The sequence below is a fragment of the Kogia breviceps genome, chromosome 5, assembly GCF_026419965.1.
Source record: "Kogia breviceps isolate mKogBre1 chromosome 5, mKogBre1 haplotype 1, whole genome shotgun sequence".
NCBI lineage: Eukaryota > Metazoa > Chordata > Mammalia > Artiodactyla > Physeteridae > Kogia > Kogia breviceps.
The window spans coordinates 2,858,924-2,878,813 of NC_081314.1; positions in this window are offsets into that span (position 1 = coordinate 2,858,924).

A 19,890-nucleotide genomic window follows, 5' to 3' on the forward strand; every position below is an offset into this window, starting at 1 on the left:
TCTCCCCTTGTGAAGGACACTTAGCCCCCGAGTCTCCATTTTCTCACTGTGATAATACCTACTTCTAGAGCATCGTGAGCAGGGGCAAAACTTGTGTACTGGACAAAAGTGTGAGTTGATACTAAAAGCCAGCCTGCAAGCCCCTCACTAAGCCATGTGCCTTGTGACACTATCTTTCCAGGTTTCCAGGCGTCTTTTCCCATTTGTACAAAAGCATTCTACAGGTTAGTGGCAGCAAGCCCTGCAACCCCGTACAGTTCATATTTCTGGTAAAGATTAAGGGAGATGAATGTACGGTGGTTTATACATAGAAAGCATGTAATTAATGTCTTTTCTTCTCTTCCTACAATAGTTCAATGGTGGATTTTTCCTTCCACAAAAACTGTAAATGGCCAGTAACAAATTATGCTTAAACTGACTCTGGTCAGTTGGCCATGCCCTCTCAGCAGAGATATTCAAATTGAGAGTTCCGTCTCTGACGGTGGAATTTAAGGCACACGCTGTTAGCAGAAGAAAATCTCAGAGATGTGGGTTGCCTCATCTTCCAACCACATCACACAGATCATCACTTTGCTTTTTCACAAGGGCTGCACTTCCTGAGTGAAGTAATATCTTCACTATCTTCACTTAAGCTGAAAACCACTATCCAGTTTTTCTCAAAACTCCAGTTTTATATATATATATAAATCAGCTTTGCCGATTGTTTGCCAAATAAAAATGTCCAAGTCCACAAAATTTTATGTGACCTAAACAATCTACCAATCTGCATTAGCGCAATCCATAGTCTGAATGCCACCATGGTTTTCTTTGACTACTTTGTATAGTCTATCAGTAGTTACAGCAGACTCAAGCATATCCTCACAGCATGCCCATGAATAATTCTTTTATCTGAAGATTCACAGGGAAAGTAAATCTGATCCCATGACAAAGGGCATGCAAGAGAGAATTTCTTTCCTTTTCAATTAGATGTGCTTTGGGTTGTTGATTTTTAAGCTCTGGGAATCTCAGTACTACTCATTTTCATGGTCACAGAAAGCAAGAACCTCTAACGTAGCAATAACTACTGTGCAAAACATATTTTCTTACCATCCATCTAGACAGCCGTGTGGCCAATAAAGCCACAAAACATTGAGCTGCATTTGTGCTGAGAGACACTAAGTATTTCCAGCAATGGTAGAAGCAGTTGGGAGTTCAAAGATCCTTTGTCATGTGGTAAGGCGGGGTGAAGTCAGGAGTAGGTTTTCCTCAAGGGAATGGGGCAAGGGGCAGGAGTGGTTGTGTTGAATGCCAGGGACTCCAGACCAGAAAGCCTGAGTTGACTGTCCTCTGCCATGCCTTCTGGGAGATTCCTGTTTCTGCCCGAGAACCTCTTATTTGAGGTTCTCCTGAGTCAGCCCTCAAATGCTTTCTCATTCTTTTTCTATGCCCTTTGTATTTAGTCCATGTAATTGCAAAGTTTCTCAGAAAAGATATTCCTTCCTTAGATATTCCACTTTCTTTGCGATTCCTCCCAAAGGACGAATTCAGATGGGACATTACCATTCTCGAAAAGCAGTTCAACTCCATGTTTACTGCAATTTACATTCTAGCTATGTGGGCAGCATAGGTGCGCTAGGGGTTGTGAATGATGTCTGTGATGTCTGTCCTCTAGGAACTTATTACAACTTATCACACCATATTGCAAATAGCTGTCACCCTGTCTGACTCCCATCACTAGGCTGTGAGCCAAGACGAGTGCAGAAACGAGACTTCTTCAGTCCTCTGTCACTTATAAGTGTCTGATACTAATCATGCACACAGTGAATGTTTATTGATTGGACAAGTGAATGAATTGAAGGAAATCAAGGACATAGCTTGGTGGGGGTAGAAAATGCTCTATGTGAAAAAAAAAATACAGAAATTAAGCTTTGAAATGGGATGAGGAGCCATGGGAAATTGTATGGAGCCTCAGGGGCCTAGATCCAGAGACTCTGCTGGAAAGCAGTGGGAGAAATAGCTGGCTGGCCAGGACTTGAGCCTTTGGATAAAGGAGTTGGAACTAAATTCCATCTGCAAGAGGTTGTAGATTTTATGTTCCTAAACAGGGCAACTTCTCTAGAATGAAGATGGGTTATTTCTTTTAATTCGCAGCCTATGCACATGTGCATATATGTACAAAATATAAATATAACAAATGCCTGGTGTCTACAGAGTAATGAGAATTGTCCCCCTACCAGTGGATATAGTCAGGGTACATAATTTTATGTACCTTTGAGAGTTTTAGTTATGTCCCTGTGAGAATTTTTGAAGTACTAAGCCACTGCTAATTGTTGTAATTGCTATATCTTTGGCTAATAAACGGGGCCTGAATCAGGCCAAAGTACAGTATTTCTGTCCCTGTTACTGAGCCAAGAGATTCAAAGTCCTTTTCTAAGGATAATTGTTAAAATCACAAGACTACAGAAGGAAATTACTAAGGATTCAATTTTTAAATCATAAAATCCTATCTCTAAAACCTTCAGTGACAGGATCTATGATTTACCCAAAATAGCTGTTCTGTGTGGAATCTGTTTGAGGTTAAGTTAGACTTTAACAGAATTAGTAGATTTAATGTATATCAGTGCAGTTGATGGGCTCAGAACCTAAAACATTGCCTTCCCCATCTATCTTCATTCTGTGTTGAGGTGCCGTAGAGATGGAATAGCTCCTGACATAAGGCATTTATTTCTCTTTGGTGTACCACTTGTAACTGATGTTTTGCCTCTCAACTGGTTTTTGATGCCTGCCCAGTCTTCTTGGATAAGATGTTGCCTTCAAGCGGGATTCCTTGACCTGAGCCCACGACCCTTTACCCATCTTTACCTCCACCCTATCTGAATCTAGGAAGCCAGTGCCTCTCAAACGTTAGTATGCATCAGAATACCTTGGAGGGCTTTTTAAAACACAGATTTCTGAACTCCACCCCTGGAGTGTCCGATTCAGGTGTTTGGGGATTGAGCCTGTGAATGTGCATTTCTATCAAGCTCCCAGGTGACTGGAGGCCACATTTTGACAACTGCTACAGTAAACAAATTAGTCCTACCCAGGTTCGAAACCTGGACTCCAAAATAAGAATAGAAGTTGAGTCTCTGACTTACATGATAGGGAGTTCAGGCATGAGAGAATGAAATAATATTTTAATAATAACTAACATTTATTGAGTATCTGTTGTATATTTACTATAATGCTACACTAACCATGTAGGTTCATATAGTATTCACATTATGTAGTATTACATTAATATTAATGTAATATTAATGTAGCATTAATATTCCCACTTTAAAGATAAGAAAACTGAAGTTTAGATAAATCATACAAATTTCCTGATGTCACACAGCTGGGTTTAGATTCAGATTTCTCTGATCTCAGAACAAAATTCTCGTCGCTCAAATTGTGACTACTGGCTATCCTTTGATGGTGCTTTGATGGGGAAAAGTCTCAGCTTTGCACGTTCAGAAATGGCCTTTTTTCCCCCCAGTGAAACTGAAAAAAAATGTGGGAAGATTGTGAATTATTTCCATTTACTCTTGAGTAATCTGGTGTGGGGAGACTATCTCAACACAGATAAACTTGTAATCTGCAGCTTTGGAAAGTCATATCACCCTCTGGTTCTTAATTTCCATATCTGTAAAAGAAAGGAATTGAAATGCTCTTAAAGTTTCTTAGCCTCTTTAAACATCTGCGGCCTTCATTTAGTAGCCAAGATTCTATTGCATTAACTTATACTGATAAAGAACTGCCGAGAAGTTGGAATGTTCACTGTACTCTCTTTCCACCAGGAATGTCTATTAGAAACCATCGACAATGGAAATCGTTCTACCAGAAGGCTAAATTCAGAACAGAGAGAATTACATTATTTTAATGGAAAATGTTACCAGGCTAAGGTGTAGGCCAGTCTTCCCAGTTCCACTGAAGAAACAGAGCTGAAACAGAGCTACTTATATTGAGCCTGGAGTTCTGCTCAAGGCAGTAATACTTTTTCAGTCATTATTTTTCTCTACTGCCTTCTGCTTTCCATCTAGTTTTTTCTTGCATTGAAGTTACGTTTGCTCCCTTGAAATTGGAAAGATATTGCCCCATCATCAGTAAGCCCCCATACAAATGCAGCTAGGGGCTGGACTGCTCTAAGCAGTGAACTTCATTTAACATCAGTAGCAAAAGCTGACATTTTCCTGTACCTTTTTGCCAACTTCTGGGGTGACACCCTGTCTGGAAACTACAGACCATATGAACTGACAACAAGGAGACTTTGTATAAAGAATCAGACTTTTCCTCCCCAGCTGTCTGTGGAGAACAGCATGGGAAATGTATCTTTCATGCATTATGTTTATGAAGTAACCATTCATTGTAAAAACAAATTTATAATTGGTGTAATGTGGGCGGGAGATGTCTGGTGGCCATCCTGGTGCTAATCACGAATAAAATTAGAAGGCAGCATCATGAATTTGGCCTTGATGCCTAGCATTTCTCATTCAGAGAACCCTCTCCTTAGTTATCTGATTTTTGTTTCTGCAACCTGATTTAGGCATTTTACTGGGAAGACCAATGCCAAAGTTAACCACGTGTGGAAGATTTTATACAACAAGAATACAAAAATTTCGGGGGAGTGGGGGAATGGAGAGAATGATATGATATTGCAACGGAAAGTGGGGTCCGGCACCGCTCAAAAGTCATTGAAGAGGCAAGGGTGGGCTTCCCTGGTGGCGCAGTGGTTGGGAGCCCGCCTGCCGATGCAGGGGACGCGGGTTCGTGCCCCGGTCCGGGAGGATCCCACGTGCCGCAGAGCAGCTAGGCCCGTGAGCCGTGGCCGCTGCGCCTGCGCGTCCGGAGCCTGCGCGTCCGGAGCCTGCGCGTCCGGAGCCTGCGCGTCCGGAGCCTGCGCGTCCGGAGCCTGCGCTCGGCAGCGGGAGAGGCCGCGCTGCTGTGAAAGGCCCGCGTACCGCCAAAAAAGAAAAAAAAAAGAGGCAAGGTTGGTGGAAAGGAAAGTTTGCTTTATTTTGGATGCCAGCAACTGGGGGAGTGGGGGGATGGGAGGGCAGACTCCTGTCCAACAGCCGACTCCCCACCCTCACAAGCAGAGGGCAAGAGCTTTTACAGGTGAAGGGAGAGGTCTACATGCGGAAACAGCACAGCCAGTTCTAACAGGCATCTTGAAATTGGTCATGTGGTGGTCTGACCAGCGTCACCTTGATTGTCTTCGGTTCCAAGGTCAGTTTGCTCCCATTTCTTTGAGGCCAATTCTCAGAATCGTGGGAGCTTATGTCATGGTTAGAGTCTGGTCATCATGTAGTTAACTTATTCCACCTGGTGGGGATTTCGATCTCTACAAGATAGCTCACAGGATATGGCTCAGAATATTATCTATAGCCCATGAAGAGGAACTAAAGGTCCTTGACTGTGCTTAATGAGTAAACTATAATTATTTAGCCTTGTTGGACTGTTTTCCTTTGCTTCTGCATTTTCTCACTTCTCTGATTAAACTTATTCTTTGGCTAAAGTTTTTCCACAGACAAAAGGCAGGTAGAGGGCATGGGGGACAAGGACCATAGGGTCCTGCTCCATTGCAATATTTCATGTGCTTTTAAGGTCTCTAATTCTCTGGGAATATGTGAAATTAATTTTGTGTTCCATAACCAGCATCAAAATACCAAATGGAATAAAGTAGAGTAGAATTGCAAAAGAATCTCTCAGACTTTATAAGAGAAAGTATTATGTTGTGAAATTTTTGTTTACAGTTGTGTGCATGTACATATGTGTGTGTGTGTGTGTGTGTAATAGTCTGAAAAGTAAAATGAGTTTCTTGCTGTAGATTATGGTTGTTTTAAAACCATCGTATTATGGATAGCTTACCACTCTTCACACAAGGGTATAGAAAGAGGTTGCAGCCTGATTCCATGATATCACTCGTCCCTAGTGGTCTATAAACCAGACTAAGTAGGTATTCACAAAAACATACAGTGATCCTAGATTACAGAGAGAAGATTTGCATGGTATTTTATATCACAGTGTGCATAAAATTTGGGCCCTAGCTTCCAGAAAGAGCAGTTCCACTTAAGATGGTTTCAGTGGTCATTTGAGTTCTGAAGTATAGACAACTGGTTGAAAAATGATCTTTGTAAACATATTCTTTTGTCAGCCAGCATTGCATGGACATAAAAAGATCAATGACAGAGCAAGTACAGGCTAAATCCAATCATTAGTAGAAATAAGTCCCACAGGATCCAGAGTATGAAAAGATGCCATGAAATGATTCTTAAAGGATATGTTTGTTTTTCTTTGAGTATAGTTGATTTACAATGTTGTGTTACTTTCAGGTATACAACACAGTGATTCAGTGATATATATATATTTTTTTTTTCAGATTTTTCCCTTATAGGTGATTATAAAATATTGAACATAGTTCCCTGTGCTATACAGTAGGTCCTTGTTGGTTATCTATTTTATATATAGTAGTGTGTATATGTTAATCCCAAACTCCTAATTTATCCCTACCCCCCTTTCCCCTTTGGTAACCATAAGTTTGTTTTCTATGTCTGTGGGTCTATTTCTGTTTTGTAAAAGAATGTTTTATAATGCGCTTCAGTTTATAAATATTTCATTTCATGTTGCTAGCTGATGGGTAGAAAGGGATGATACCTACACTTTGCTAGGCCCTCTGCTTTACATGTATGATCCATTGATTTCTCACCTCTACAGTGTCATACAGTAGGCAGCATAATTTCCTTTTACTGGTAAGACAAGTCACTGAGTGGCTAAATAACTAACTCATATTCACAAAGCTTGAAAGTTGGGGAATTCAGTGCAAATCTAGAATTGTCTGCCTTTAAGACAACCTGATTCATAGGGAAAAATTTCAATTGAAATGTTTTCTGGCAAATGGAACGCTATTGTCCATGTTTGAGGGCTGTTATTAGGTAAGAATGCAGCAAACTTCTCTGAAATTTTTGGCTTTCTATTTTTGAAAGAGGAATGTCAAAATTTCCCTCTGTGTGAATCAGTGCCATTTCCTAAGTTGTGGCTTCAGATGTTCAAGTGATTATTTCGTGGATATTACCAATGTCAAGTAAAGTTAAAAGAGTCGAGTGAAAGTCATCCTCTACCAGTAGATTCACTCTCCATATCTCCACATTTTATGGTAGGATTAATTTTGAGAGAAACTTAATGCAGTTGTTTTAAGATTAAAAAATGGATATTTTGAAAACATCTTACCTAAGTTTAAATGAAGCAGACATTTCAAACTATAACATTCTATTTTGTTACTGCTTTGGGAGTCAGTTATTATTTCCAGTTAAAGTGATAGATTTTTGGTTCCATTTAACAGAGAAGTCTCTACTTGTCTCAGTAGACTAGTAGAGATCCTCTTTTTTTCCTTGGTTAAATGTAGCTTTATTATATATTAGCAGACTTTCAAAATGTAGACATTCCTGTGGCGAGCATTGCCCTCTGAGGAAGGCGCCATTAAGACCCTCATAAGCCTCAGGGCCCGATTGTACTCTCCTTGGTATGCATCCTGGACTTTACGGTGTGAACGTAAAAAAGGAGGTGGCCTTTGGCCAGATCGCTCCAGGGACCTGCTCAGTTACTGGGAGTCCCTGGTTGTTCCCTAAAGCTAGGAAAAGCAACCCTGGAGGGGAAATTGGTGCCTTTGAGGGAGAAGCCGAGAAGCCAATCAACCAGCTGATGCCGATAAGGCGTGATTAAGCCGAGAAGCCAATTAACCAGCTGATGCCGATAAGGCGTGACTAAGCAAATTCCCTGCTTTAGGGGTATATATACGGCTACGCTTTGTTGTTAAGCTTGCCTTGCAACCGTCAGTTGTCTGTGCCCTTCTGATCCCGTACCTTGGTGCATTCGGTTCCCTACCCCCTCTCGTCGATTGTTGCTGCACTTTGAGGACCCGCCGCGGCTGGCGGCACATTCCAGTAAGATTTTGGAATTCAATAACTTTATTGAGTACTAATGATGGTCTCGTTTCGTTGAATTCGGTGATGCAAGCCCAGCCCGCAGATGTTTGCACATAAAGTCTGGGAGTTTCCTGATGGCTTGGTACCCATAAGGCCATGTCATCCAGCTAACATCAATGCTTGACTCCACCTCTCTCCTTGTCTGCATCATCTGGCGTGGCAGTTGACCAGGTTCTATTTTTTTAATTGAAGTGTAGTTGATTTACAATGTCATGTTAGTTTTAGGTGTATAGCACAGTCATTAATCTGAAAAAGAATATATATATGTATATATATTCTTTTTCAGATTATTTTCCCTTATAGGTTGTTATAAAATATTGAGTATAGTTCCCTGTGATGTACAGAAGGTCCTTGTTGATTATTTTGTATACAGTAGTGTGTATATGTTAATCCCAAACTCCTAATTTATCCCTCCCCCCCTTTCCCCTTTGGTAACCGTAAGTTTGTTTTCTATGTCTGTGGGTCTATTTCTGATTTGTAAATAAGCCCATTTGTATCTTTCCTCTTGAAACTGGGAAAGCCACCACATTGGGATATGTTGTCATTTCACTTTGGATGTAAAGGGAGTCAAGTGAATGAAAATTACCCATGTCCCTTCTTTTGAACGTTAAACATGATGTATCTTTTCGCTCTGAGTTGTCTCAAGGTTTGCTTTCACCGATCACCCACTGTTTTTAACAAGAAAGTTTTTCTCACAATTTTATCATTTTATCAAATCTTAGCCAATATAGCTAATATTTATTAAGTATTTACTCTGTGCTAGATACTCATTGGAATGAAGTTTATAATTTAAACATTCACACAAATCTATGAGATAGATACTTTTAATATCCTTTTTTTGTATAAGGAAACTCAGCCACACAGAATTAAGTGATAAATAAGCTATAAATTTGGGTTTGTACCCAAACAGTCTTATTTCAGCACCAAATCTTAGAAGCAAGCATCTTCAGTAGTATTTTTCAAACTAGATTCTGGGGAATAGTAGCTCTGCAAGATATTAATACTTATTTTTCAAAATCAGATTCCAAGGTCTGAGAACTTCACCAATGCATGAAAACTTATGGTACAATTTTGCAGACCCTTTAATATGGTGATAGGCATTGTGAATCTTCAAGAAAGCATAGTGCTTCTCGAACATATTATATGTGTGTACACGTGTGCATGCATACATGTGCATAAATGTATATATGGGTATATATACATATATGTAATCTTATTCATATACTATTATATAAGTTGTAAATAATTATATACACATATGTATTTTACAGTACACTAATAAGGAAACACAGTGTTCAAATTAGCGTGGTCTTATATTAGCCCTAGCGCACCTGTCTCTAAATATAATGTAACTCAACAATAAATAGTAAGCTCCTAACTTGTATAGAGTACAGCATAAAAAGAGAACATTTTGATACTCCTCCAAATGTAACATAAAAATGATAGTAAAATCATAGGAATTTTAGAGTACAGCCCAAAAAGAAAGTTTGCATCCAAAGTTCACATCCTGTTCATAGGATCTAACACTCAAAGGTGTTAACAAACATTGATCAAGAATAGTTATCTACTTTGAAGCATTAGAATTATAATAGCCCTTAATACACCTTCTAGTCAGCCCTCTTACTCCAAGATGAGTTATATGGAAATTTTCAAGGCACATTGCTGATTTTTCAGAAATCTTCAGTACCAAAAATTATAGTTCAATTTTTAAACTCTCCCTGAGTTATATTGACCTTGACACAAAAAAGTGGCTCTTAGTTATAAAGCTAATGTCCTGCTACTTTTTCTCCAGTACTGTTTTCAGAGCAATGTTTTGGAGCCCTGCATTTGGAATTGGGGAGGAGTTAGTCCTACTTTCATCAGAAGTCATCTCTACAATGGTAACAATGCTGAGGTTTGAGCACAGCATGATAAAATGTACTTTATGATAGTAAGAGTAATTATTGTGTCAAATTACATAATCTGCACAGCATAGCCACAATGCATGTACACACAGGTACACACACACACACACACACACACACACACAGACATGCACATACACTTGCCCAATTTTCCTTAATATTTTTGCCCTGTGACTGATATAGGAAACTAATATCCACAGCAGCCTCCTTTAACTGAGATTCCTGCCATTATCTACCTAAGGACATTAAGGATTCAGAAGACTTAGGTTCTAGTTTGAGTTAAAAAATTATTGGGCCTTTGTCCTTTGGGCAATTCATTTAACTATATCTGTGATTTCATTTTCTCATCTATAAAATGAGGTTAAATAAAACTGTGCTATGCCTTAATTGATTGGTGTAAGGGTCAAAGTAAAATATGTGTGTGAAGTTGCCAGCTGTCTATTTTTTATATTTTCAACTTCTCTCCTCATTATGCTTATATTCTCTTTTAACTTTTTTCATAGTTATGGGTCACATTTTCCTGCTTGTAATGTCTAATTATTTTTGACTGGATGTTGGACATTGTGATCCTACATTGTTGAATGTTTGGATTTTCTTGTCTTTTTAAAATAGTATTTTGGCCGACAATTAAGTTGCAGATCAGTTTAATCACTTTGAGTCTTGCTTTTTAGACTTGTTAGGGAAGATTTTGAGTAGCTTTCCCTCCAGAGATAATTTAGCTCTATTACTAAGGTATTGACCCTTTGGGGCTGCCACTGAATGCCCCCGAGTGATGACTGAGGACTCTTCAGCCTGATTAGTTGGTTCTCAGGAGACATTCCGACTTTTGTGAGCTCTAGGAATTATTAGGCTTACAGCTCCCAGACTGCTCTTTGCCTGACATAGTAGAGTTTTGTTCTCACAAGCACTGACACCTACACAACCAAGAATCAAAGTGATTTCAATACAGATATTTGTAGCTGTTTTGTTTTTCATAGCTGTATGCTTTCTGTAACTCTGCCCTGCAACTTTCAGTCATCTCAGCATCTCTGAACTTCTATTTCTGGATCCTAACTCCCTAAGACCATTGAACTCTGTTTGAGTTTCCCCTTTGTATGGACAGTGTACAGAAATTGCCTCCAGGCAGGAGAGATTATAAGGCTCATATCAATTTTTTCCTTCTCTTCAGGATCATAATGCTGGATTATCTGTTATGTAAAGTCTAAAAATAGTTATTTTATGTATTTCATCTAGTTTTCTGTGCAAAAGATTGAGTCTGGTCCTTGTTATTCCATTATGGCCAGAAATGGGAGTTTATATGTGAATGTGCTTTGAACTCTTCAAAGTATTATATTTTTCACATTCCCTTTCTTTCAATTATTTTCTTCCTAAATTTTTAGAGCAATATATTTCCAGCGGTAGATTGGCATTATGTCTGTATGGGAGAGAGAAAGTGAGTGAGCAATCGAGAGAGAGAAAGAGAGAGAAGAGAGACAGATACCTAGAATGCTGTGGAAAACCACGATTTTTATTTTTTTCCCTGAAACTTTCAGGTTTTGACTTTTGAGTGGTAGCTTTTTATTTTTACTTTAATAATTACGTGTTTATTTGAATAAGAATTATAAAAATTAACACCAAAATTGTCATTTCATGTATTATATTGCTTAGAAAATGGCTAAATAAAAAAGTGAATTTAAAGAAAAATATTAAATAAATCAGAGTAGACATAAAAAACAAATTTGTGAAGGTAATATATGGCTAACTAATTAACAGGCATCCCTTACACTAAAGAAGGACTAGATAAGGTGAGAAAGCAGATGAGTAAAATATTCAAACTCTTTGTGTCTGATTCAGCACTACTTTTCTTCTATTTGGAAATCCTGCCTCCTCCAAATGCATTCATATTGTTACCCCTTTGGGGCTCCTCCTGTACTTGAATTGCTAATGGAAGACACTTGTAGTATCTGGGAATCAGCAATATGATGTTACTGGTAGAACCAACTTCAATCAGGAATATGCCGATGAGAGCCTAATCCCCTACATCTACACTTTTCCTTCCTCTTGACAGTTATACAGTTCTTCCATCTATTAAGGGGGAAAAGGGGACCCATGAAGAACTCTTTAAATAGAGCTATTAAAATCTAAAAAAAAAAACAAAGAAATGAGGACATTTCTGACAGAAGAAATTGGAGGGTTACATGAAAAACACATCTATTTTACATTTGCTTATGCTATGATTGTGTTAATTATCAGAGTTCAGGAAGCAGACGCTGTTATTATGAATTAATTGGATGAGCCAGTTATCAAGGAGGAAAAGAAATGAGTGTGAATTCAGAACCTGTGACTACAGTAGTCTAATTCTAGGTCTGTAGATCTGCCTCCTGTTGTTTTAAGGCAAAAGCATAGGGTTGGTGATTTTGAGATTATTTCACTAAACATGGTGATCTTACCCAATAACACTGGGAAGGCAGATTTTCTGCAATATAATTAACAATGGTGGAAAAAACTAAAGAGGCAACTCGTTATAAACATAATCAGTAGCTCTGTAAATCCAGAGTGGTATTGAGTTCCAGGGCTTTGAGGCCAAATCAACAAAGATCTAAGCTGCAAAAAGGTCTCTTTTACATGTTTTCTCTACATTCTCCTTCCGACCCTCTCGATGTACACTTTCTTCAGAGCTTGGGACTGTGGAGTCACTCGACTGACCCTTTTAGCACAGAGCAGTTGTGAGAAAACTCGTCAAATCATGCTGAGACGTTAAAAAAGTGCAATGTTGCCAAGTGGTTATTGAAAATCTTAAAAGAAAAATCAAGTGCTTAACTTTTCATATAGGGGAGCCAATCAAATATGCAAATTAAAAAATTAAAGATGAGCTGATCCATCTAAACAGGAAAAATACTATGATACATAACTAAAAGTGCAAAATACAATCTTTAAGAAGTGATCTGCTCTCATCTGTAAGAGATAAGTACCCACTGAGAGAAGCACAGGCTCCTACAAGTGGGGGAACCTTGGAAGAGAGCACAGCCTAGAGGTCGGAGGGGCAGGAATGGCAGTGACTCTATTTTTTCACGTCTTTTTTATTTATTTATTTATTTATTTACTTTTTTTAAAAAACATCTTTATTTGGGTATAACTGTTTTATAATAGTGTGTTAGTTTCTCCTTTACAACAAAGTGAATCAGTTATACATATACATATGTTCCCATATCTCTTCCCTCTTGCGTCACCCTCCCTCCCACCCTCCCTATCCCACCCCTCTAGGTGGTCACAAAGCACACAGGTGAACTCCCTGTGCTATGCGGCAGCTTCCCACTAGCTATCTAATTTACATTTGGTAGTGTGTATGTGTCCCTGCCACTCTCTCACATCGTCACAGCTTACCCTTCCCCCTCCCCATATCCTCAGGTCCATGCTCTAGTAGGTCTGTGTTTTATTCCCATCCTACCGCTAATCGCTTCATGACATTTTTTTTTCTTAGATTCCATATATATGTGTTATCATATGGTATTTGTTTTTCTCCTTCTGACTTACTTCACTCTGTATGACAGACTCCAGCTCTATCCACCTCATTACAAATAACTCAGTTTCATTTCTTTTTATGGCTGAGTAATATTCCATTGTATATATGTGCCACATCTTCTTTATCCATTCATCTGTTGATGGACACTTAGGTTGCTTCCATGTCCTGGCTATCGTAAATAGAGCTGCAATGAACATTTTGGTACATGACTCTTTTTGAATTATGGTTTTCTCAGGGTATATGCCCAGTAGTGGGATTGTGGGGTCACATGGTAGTTCTATTTGTAGCTTTTTAAGGAACCTCCATACTGTTCTCCATAGTGGCTGTATCAATTTACATTCCCACCAGCAGGGCAAGAGTGTTCCCTTTTCTGCACATCCTCTCCAGGATTTATTGTTTCTAGAGTTTTTGATGATGGCCAATCTGACCGGTGTGAGATGATATCTCATTGTAGTTTTGATTTGCATTTCTCTAATGATTAATGATGTTGAGCATTCTTTCGTGTGTTTGTTGGCAATCTGTATATCTTCTTTGGAGAAATGTGTGTTTAGTTCTTCTGCCCATTTTTGGATTGGGTTGTTTGTTTTTTTGTTATTGAGCTGCATGAGTTGCTTATAAATTTTGGATATTAATCCTTTGTCAGTTGCTTCATTTGCAACTATTTTCTCCCATTCTGAGGGTTGTCTTTTGGTCTTGTTTATGGTATCCTTTGTTGTGCAAAAGCTTTTAACTTTCATTAGATCCCATTTGTTTATTTTTGTTTTTATTTCCATTTCTCTAGGAGATGGGTCAAAAAGGATCTTGCTGTGATTGATGTCATAGAGTGTTCTGCCTATGTTTTCCTCTAAGCGTTTGATAGTGTCTGGCCTTACATTTAGGTCTTTAACCCATTTTGAGTTTATTTTTGTGTGTGGTGTTAGTGAGTGTTCTAATTTCATACTTTTACATGTAGCTGTCCAGTCTTCCCAACACCACTTATTGAAGAGGCTGTCTTTTCTCCACTGTATATCCTTCCCTCCTTTATGAAAGATAAGGTGACCATATGTGTGTGGGTTTATCTCTGGGCTTTCTATCCTGTTCCATTGATCTATATTTCTGTTTTTGTGCCAGTACCATACTGTCTTGATTACTTTGGCCTTGTAGTATAGTCTGAAGTCAGGGAGCCTGACTCCTCCAGCTCCATTTTTCGTTCTCAAGATTGCTTTGGCTATTCAGGGTCTTTTGTGTTTCCATACAAATTGTGAAATTTTTTGTTCTAGTTCTGTAAAAAATGCCAGTGGTAATTTGATAGGGATCGCATTGAATCTGTAGATTTGCTTTGGGTAATAGAGTCATTTTCACAATGTTGATTCTTCCAATCCAATAACATGGTATATTTCTCCACCTATTTGTATCATCTTTAATTTCTTTCATCAGTGTCTTGTAGTTTTCTGCATACAAATCTTTTGTCTCCTTAGGTAGGTTTATTCCTAGATATTTTATTCTTTTTGTTGTGATGGTAAATGGGAGTGTTTTCTTAATTTGCCTCTCAGATTTTTCATCATTAGTGTATAAGAATGCCAGAGATTTCTGTGCATTAATTTTGTATCCTGCTACTTTACCAAATTCATTGATTAGCTCTAGTAGTTTTCTGGTAGCATGTTTACGATTCTCTATGTATAGTATCATGTCATCTGCAAACAGTGACAGCTTTACTTCTTCTTTTCCTATTTGGATTCCTTTTATTTCTTTTTTTTCTCTGATTGCTGTGGCGAGAACTTCCAAAACTAGGTTGAATAAGAGTGGTGAGAGTGGGCAACCTTGTCTTGTTCCTGATCTTAGTGGAAATGGTTTCAGTTTTTCACCACTGAGAACAATGCTGGCTGTGGGTTTGTCATATATGGCCTTTATTATGTTGAGGAAAGTTCCCTCTATGCCTACTTTCTGCAGGGTTTTTATCATAAATGGGTGTTGAATTTTGTCAAAAGCTTTTTCTGCATCTATTGAGATGATCATATGGTTTTTCTCCTTCAGTTTGTGGATATGGTGTATCACACTGATTGATTTGCGTATATTGAAGAATCCTTGCATTCCTAGAATAAACCCCACTTGATCATAGTGTATGATCCTTTTAATGTGCTGTTGGATTCTGTTTGCTAATAATTTGTTGAGGATTTTTGCATCTATGTTCATCAGTGATATTGGCCTATAGTTTTCTTTCTTTGTGACATCTTTGTCTGGTTTTGGTATCAGGGTGATGGTGGCCTCATAGAATGAGTTTGGGAGTGTTCCTCCCTCTGCTATCTTTTGGAAGAGTTTGAGAATCATAGGTGTTAGCTCTTCTCTAAATGTTTGATAGAATTCGCCTGTGAAGCCATCTGGTCCTGGGCTTTTGTTTGTTAGAAGATTTTGAATCACAGTTTCAATTTCAGTGCTTGTGATTGGTCTGTTCATATTTTCTATTTCTTCCTGGTTCAGTCTCGGCAGGTTGTGCATTTCTAAGAATTTGTCCATTTCTTCCAGGTTGTCCATTTTATTGGCATACAGTTGCTTGTAGTAATCTCTCATAATCTTTTGTATTTCTGCAGTGTCACTTGTTACCTCTCCTTTTTCATTTCTAATTCTATTGATTTGAGTATTCTCCCCCTTTTTTTTTGATGAGTCTGGCTAATGGTTTATCAATTTTATTTATCTTCTCGAAGAACCAGCTTTTACTTTTATTGATCTTTGCTATTGTTTCCTTCATTTCTTTTTCATTTATTTCTGATCTGATCTTTATGATTTCTTTCCTTCTGCTAAATTTGGGGTTTTTTTGTTCTTCCTTCTCTAATTGCTTTAGGTGCAAAGTTAGGTTGTTTATTCGAGATGTTTCCTATTTCTTAAGGTAGGATTGTATTGCTATAAACTTCCCTCTTAGAACTGCTTTTGCTGTATCCCATAGGTTTTGGTTTGACGTGTCTCCATTATCATTTGTTTCTAAGTAATTTTTGATTTCCTCTTTGATTTCTTCAGTGATCACTTCGTTATTAAGTAGTGTATTGTTTAGCCTCCATGTGTTTGTATTTCTTACAGATCTTTTCCTGTAATTGATATCTAGTCTCATAGCGTTGTGGTCGGAAAAGATACTTGATACGATTTCAGTTTTCTTAAATTTGCCAAGGCTAGATTTGTGACCCAAGATATGATCTATCCTGGAGAACGTTCCATGAGCACTTGAGAAAAATGTGTATTCTGTTGTTTTTGGATGGAATGTCCTATAAATATCAAGTAAATCCATCTTGTGTAATGTATCATTTAAAGCTTGTGTTTCCTTATTTATTTTCATTTTGGATTATCTGTCCATTGGTGACAGTGGGGTGTTAAAGTCCCCTACTATGATTGTGTTACTGTCGATTTCCCCCTTTATGGCTGTTAGTATTTGCGTTCTGTATTGAGGTGCGCCTATGTTGGGTGCATAAATATTTACAATTGTTATATCTTCTTCATGGATCGATCCTTGATCATTATGTAGTGTCCTTCTTTGTCTCTTGTAAGAGTTTTTATTTTAAAGTCTATTTTGTCTGATATGAGAATTGCTACTCCAACTTTCTTCTGATTTCCATTTGCATGGAATAACTTTTTCCATCCCCTCACTTTCAGTCTGTAAGTGTCCCTTGGTCTGAAGTGGGTCTCTTGTAGACAGCATATATATGGATCCTGTTTTTGTATCCATTCAGCCAGTCTGTTTCTTTTGGTGGGAGCATTTAATCAATTTACATTTAAGGTAATTATTGATATGTGTGTTCCTATTACCATTTACTTAATTGTTTCGGGTTGTTCTTGTAGGTCTTTTCCTTCTCTTGTGTTTCTTGCTTAGAGAAATTCCTTTAGCATTTGTTGTAGAGCTGGTTTGGTGGTGCTGAACTCTCTCAGCTTTTGCTTGTCTGTAAAGGTTTTACTTTCTCCATCAAATCTGAATGAGATCCTTGCTGGGTAGAGTAATCTTGGTTGTAGGTTTTTTTCCTTCATCACTTTATATATGTCCTGCCATTCCCTTCTGGCTTGTAGAGTTTCTGCTGAAAGATCAGATGTTAACCTTATGGGGATTCCCTTGTGTATTATTTGTTGTTTTTCCCTTGCTGCTTTTAATATGTTTTCTTTGTATTTAATTTTTGTCAGTTTGATTATTATGTGTCTTGGCATGTTTATCCTTGGGTTTATCCTGTATGGGACTCTCTGTGCTTCCTGGACATAACTGACTATTTCCTTTCCTATATTAGGGAAGTTTTCAACTATAATCTCTTCAAATATTTTCTCAGTCCCTTTCTTTTTCTCTTCTTCTTCTGGGACCCCTATGATTCGAATGTTGGTGCGTTTAATGTTGTCCCAGAGGTCTCTGAGACTGTCCTCAGTTCTTTTCATTCTTTTTTCTTTCTTCTGCTCTGCAATAGTTATTTCCACTATTTTATCTTCCAGGTCACTTATCCGTCCTTCTGCCTCAGTTATTCTGCTATTGATCCCATCTAGAGTATTTTTCATTTCATTTATTGTGTTGCTCATCGTTGCTTGCTTCCTCTTTATTTCTTCTAGGTCCTTGTTAACTGTTTCTTGCAATTTGTCTATTCTATTTCCAAGATTTTGAATCATCTTTACTATCATTATTCTGAATTCTTTTTCAGGTAGACTGCCTGTTTGCTCTTCATTTGTTAGGTCTGGTGTGTTTTTATCTTGCTCCTTCATCTGCTGTGTGTTTTTCTGTCTTCTCATTTTGCTTATCTTACTGTGTTTGGAGTCTCCTTTTTGCAGGCTGCAGGTTCGTCATTCCCTCAGTTTTTGGTGGCTGTCCCCAGTGGCTGAGGTTGGTTCAGTGGTTTGAGCAGGTTTCCTGGTTGGGGGGACTAGTGCCTCTGTTCTGGTGGATGAGGCTGGATCTCGTCTTTCTGGTGGGCAGGTCCAGGTCTGGTGGTGTGTATGGGGATGTTGGTAGCCTTATTATGATTTTAGGCAGCCTCTCTGCTAATGGATGGGGCTGTAGACCTGTCTCGCTCTTTGTTGGGTATAGGGTGTCCAGCACTGTTCGTTGCTGGTCCTTGAGTGAAGCTGGGTCTTGGTGTTGAGATGGAGATCTCTGGGAGATTTTTGCTGTTTGTTATTATGTGGAGCTGGGAGGTCTCTTGTGGACCAGTGTCCTGAGGTTGGCTCTCCCACCTCAGAGACACAACCTTGACACCTAGCTGGAGTGCCAAGAGCCTTTAATCCACACGGCTCAAGATAAAAGTGAGACAAAAATAGAAAGGAAAGAAGGGAAGGAAGGAAGGAGGAAGGGAGGGAAGGAAGGAAGGAGGGAAGTAGGAAAGAAAGGAGGGAAGAAAGGAAGAAAGAAAGGGAGAAGACAAAATAAAGTAGGATAAAGTATAGTTATTAAAATAGAAAATAATTATTAAGAAAAATTTCTATTAAAGAAAAACAAACAGAAAAAAAAACGGGTCGGTCTAACCCTAGGACAAATGGTGAAAACAAAGCTACACAGACAAAATCTCACACAGCAGCACACACATACACACTCACAAAAAGAAAAAAGGGGAAAATAATAGTGTATCTTGCTCCCAAAGTCCACCTCCTCAACTTGGGATATTTCGCTGTCTATTCAGGTTTTCCACAGATGCGGGGCACTTCAAGTTGACTGTGGAGGTTTAACCCGCTGCTTCTGAGGCTGCTGGGAGAGACCTCGCCCTCTCTTTGTTCGCACAGCTCCTGGGGCTCAGCTTTGGACTTGGCCTCGCCTCTGTGTGTAGCTCGTCCGAGGGCGTCTGTTCTTCGCTGAGACAGGACGGGGTTAAAGGAGCCGCTGATTCGGGGGCTCTGGCTCACTCAGGCCGTGGGGAGGGAGGGGTAGGAGGCGGGGCGAGCCTGCGACGTCAGAGGCAGGCGTGACGTTGCACCGGCCTGAGGCGCGCCGTGCGTTCTCCCGGGGAAGTTGTCCTGGATCCCGGGACCCCGGCAATGGCGGCTGCACAGGCTCCCGGGATGGGCGGTGTGGAGAGTGACCTGCGCTCACACACAGGCCTCTTGGTGGCAGCAGCAGCAGCCTTAGTGTCTCATGCCCGTCTCCAGGGTCCGCGCTGATAGCCGCGGCTTGTGCCTGTCTCTGGAGCTTGTTTAGGCGGTACTCTGAATCCCCCCTCCTTGTGCACCCTGAAACAATGGTCTCTTGCCTCTTAGGCAGCTCCAGACCTTTGCCCCGGACTCCCTCCCGGCCAGCCGTGGCGCACTAACCCCTTCAGGCTGTGTTCATGCCGCCAACCCCAGTTCTCTCCCTGAGATCCGACCGAAGCCCGAGCCTCAGCTCCCGGCCCCGCCCGCCCCGGCCGGTGAGCAGACAAGCCTCTCGGGCTGGTGAGTGCTGGTCGGCACCGATCCTCCGTGCGGGAATCTCTCCGCTTTGCCCTCCGCACTGTTGCCCTCTCCTCCGCGGCTCCGAAGCTTCCCCCTCCGCCACCCGCAGTCTCTGCCCGTGAAGGGGCTTCTAGTGTGTGGAAACCTC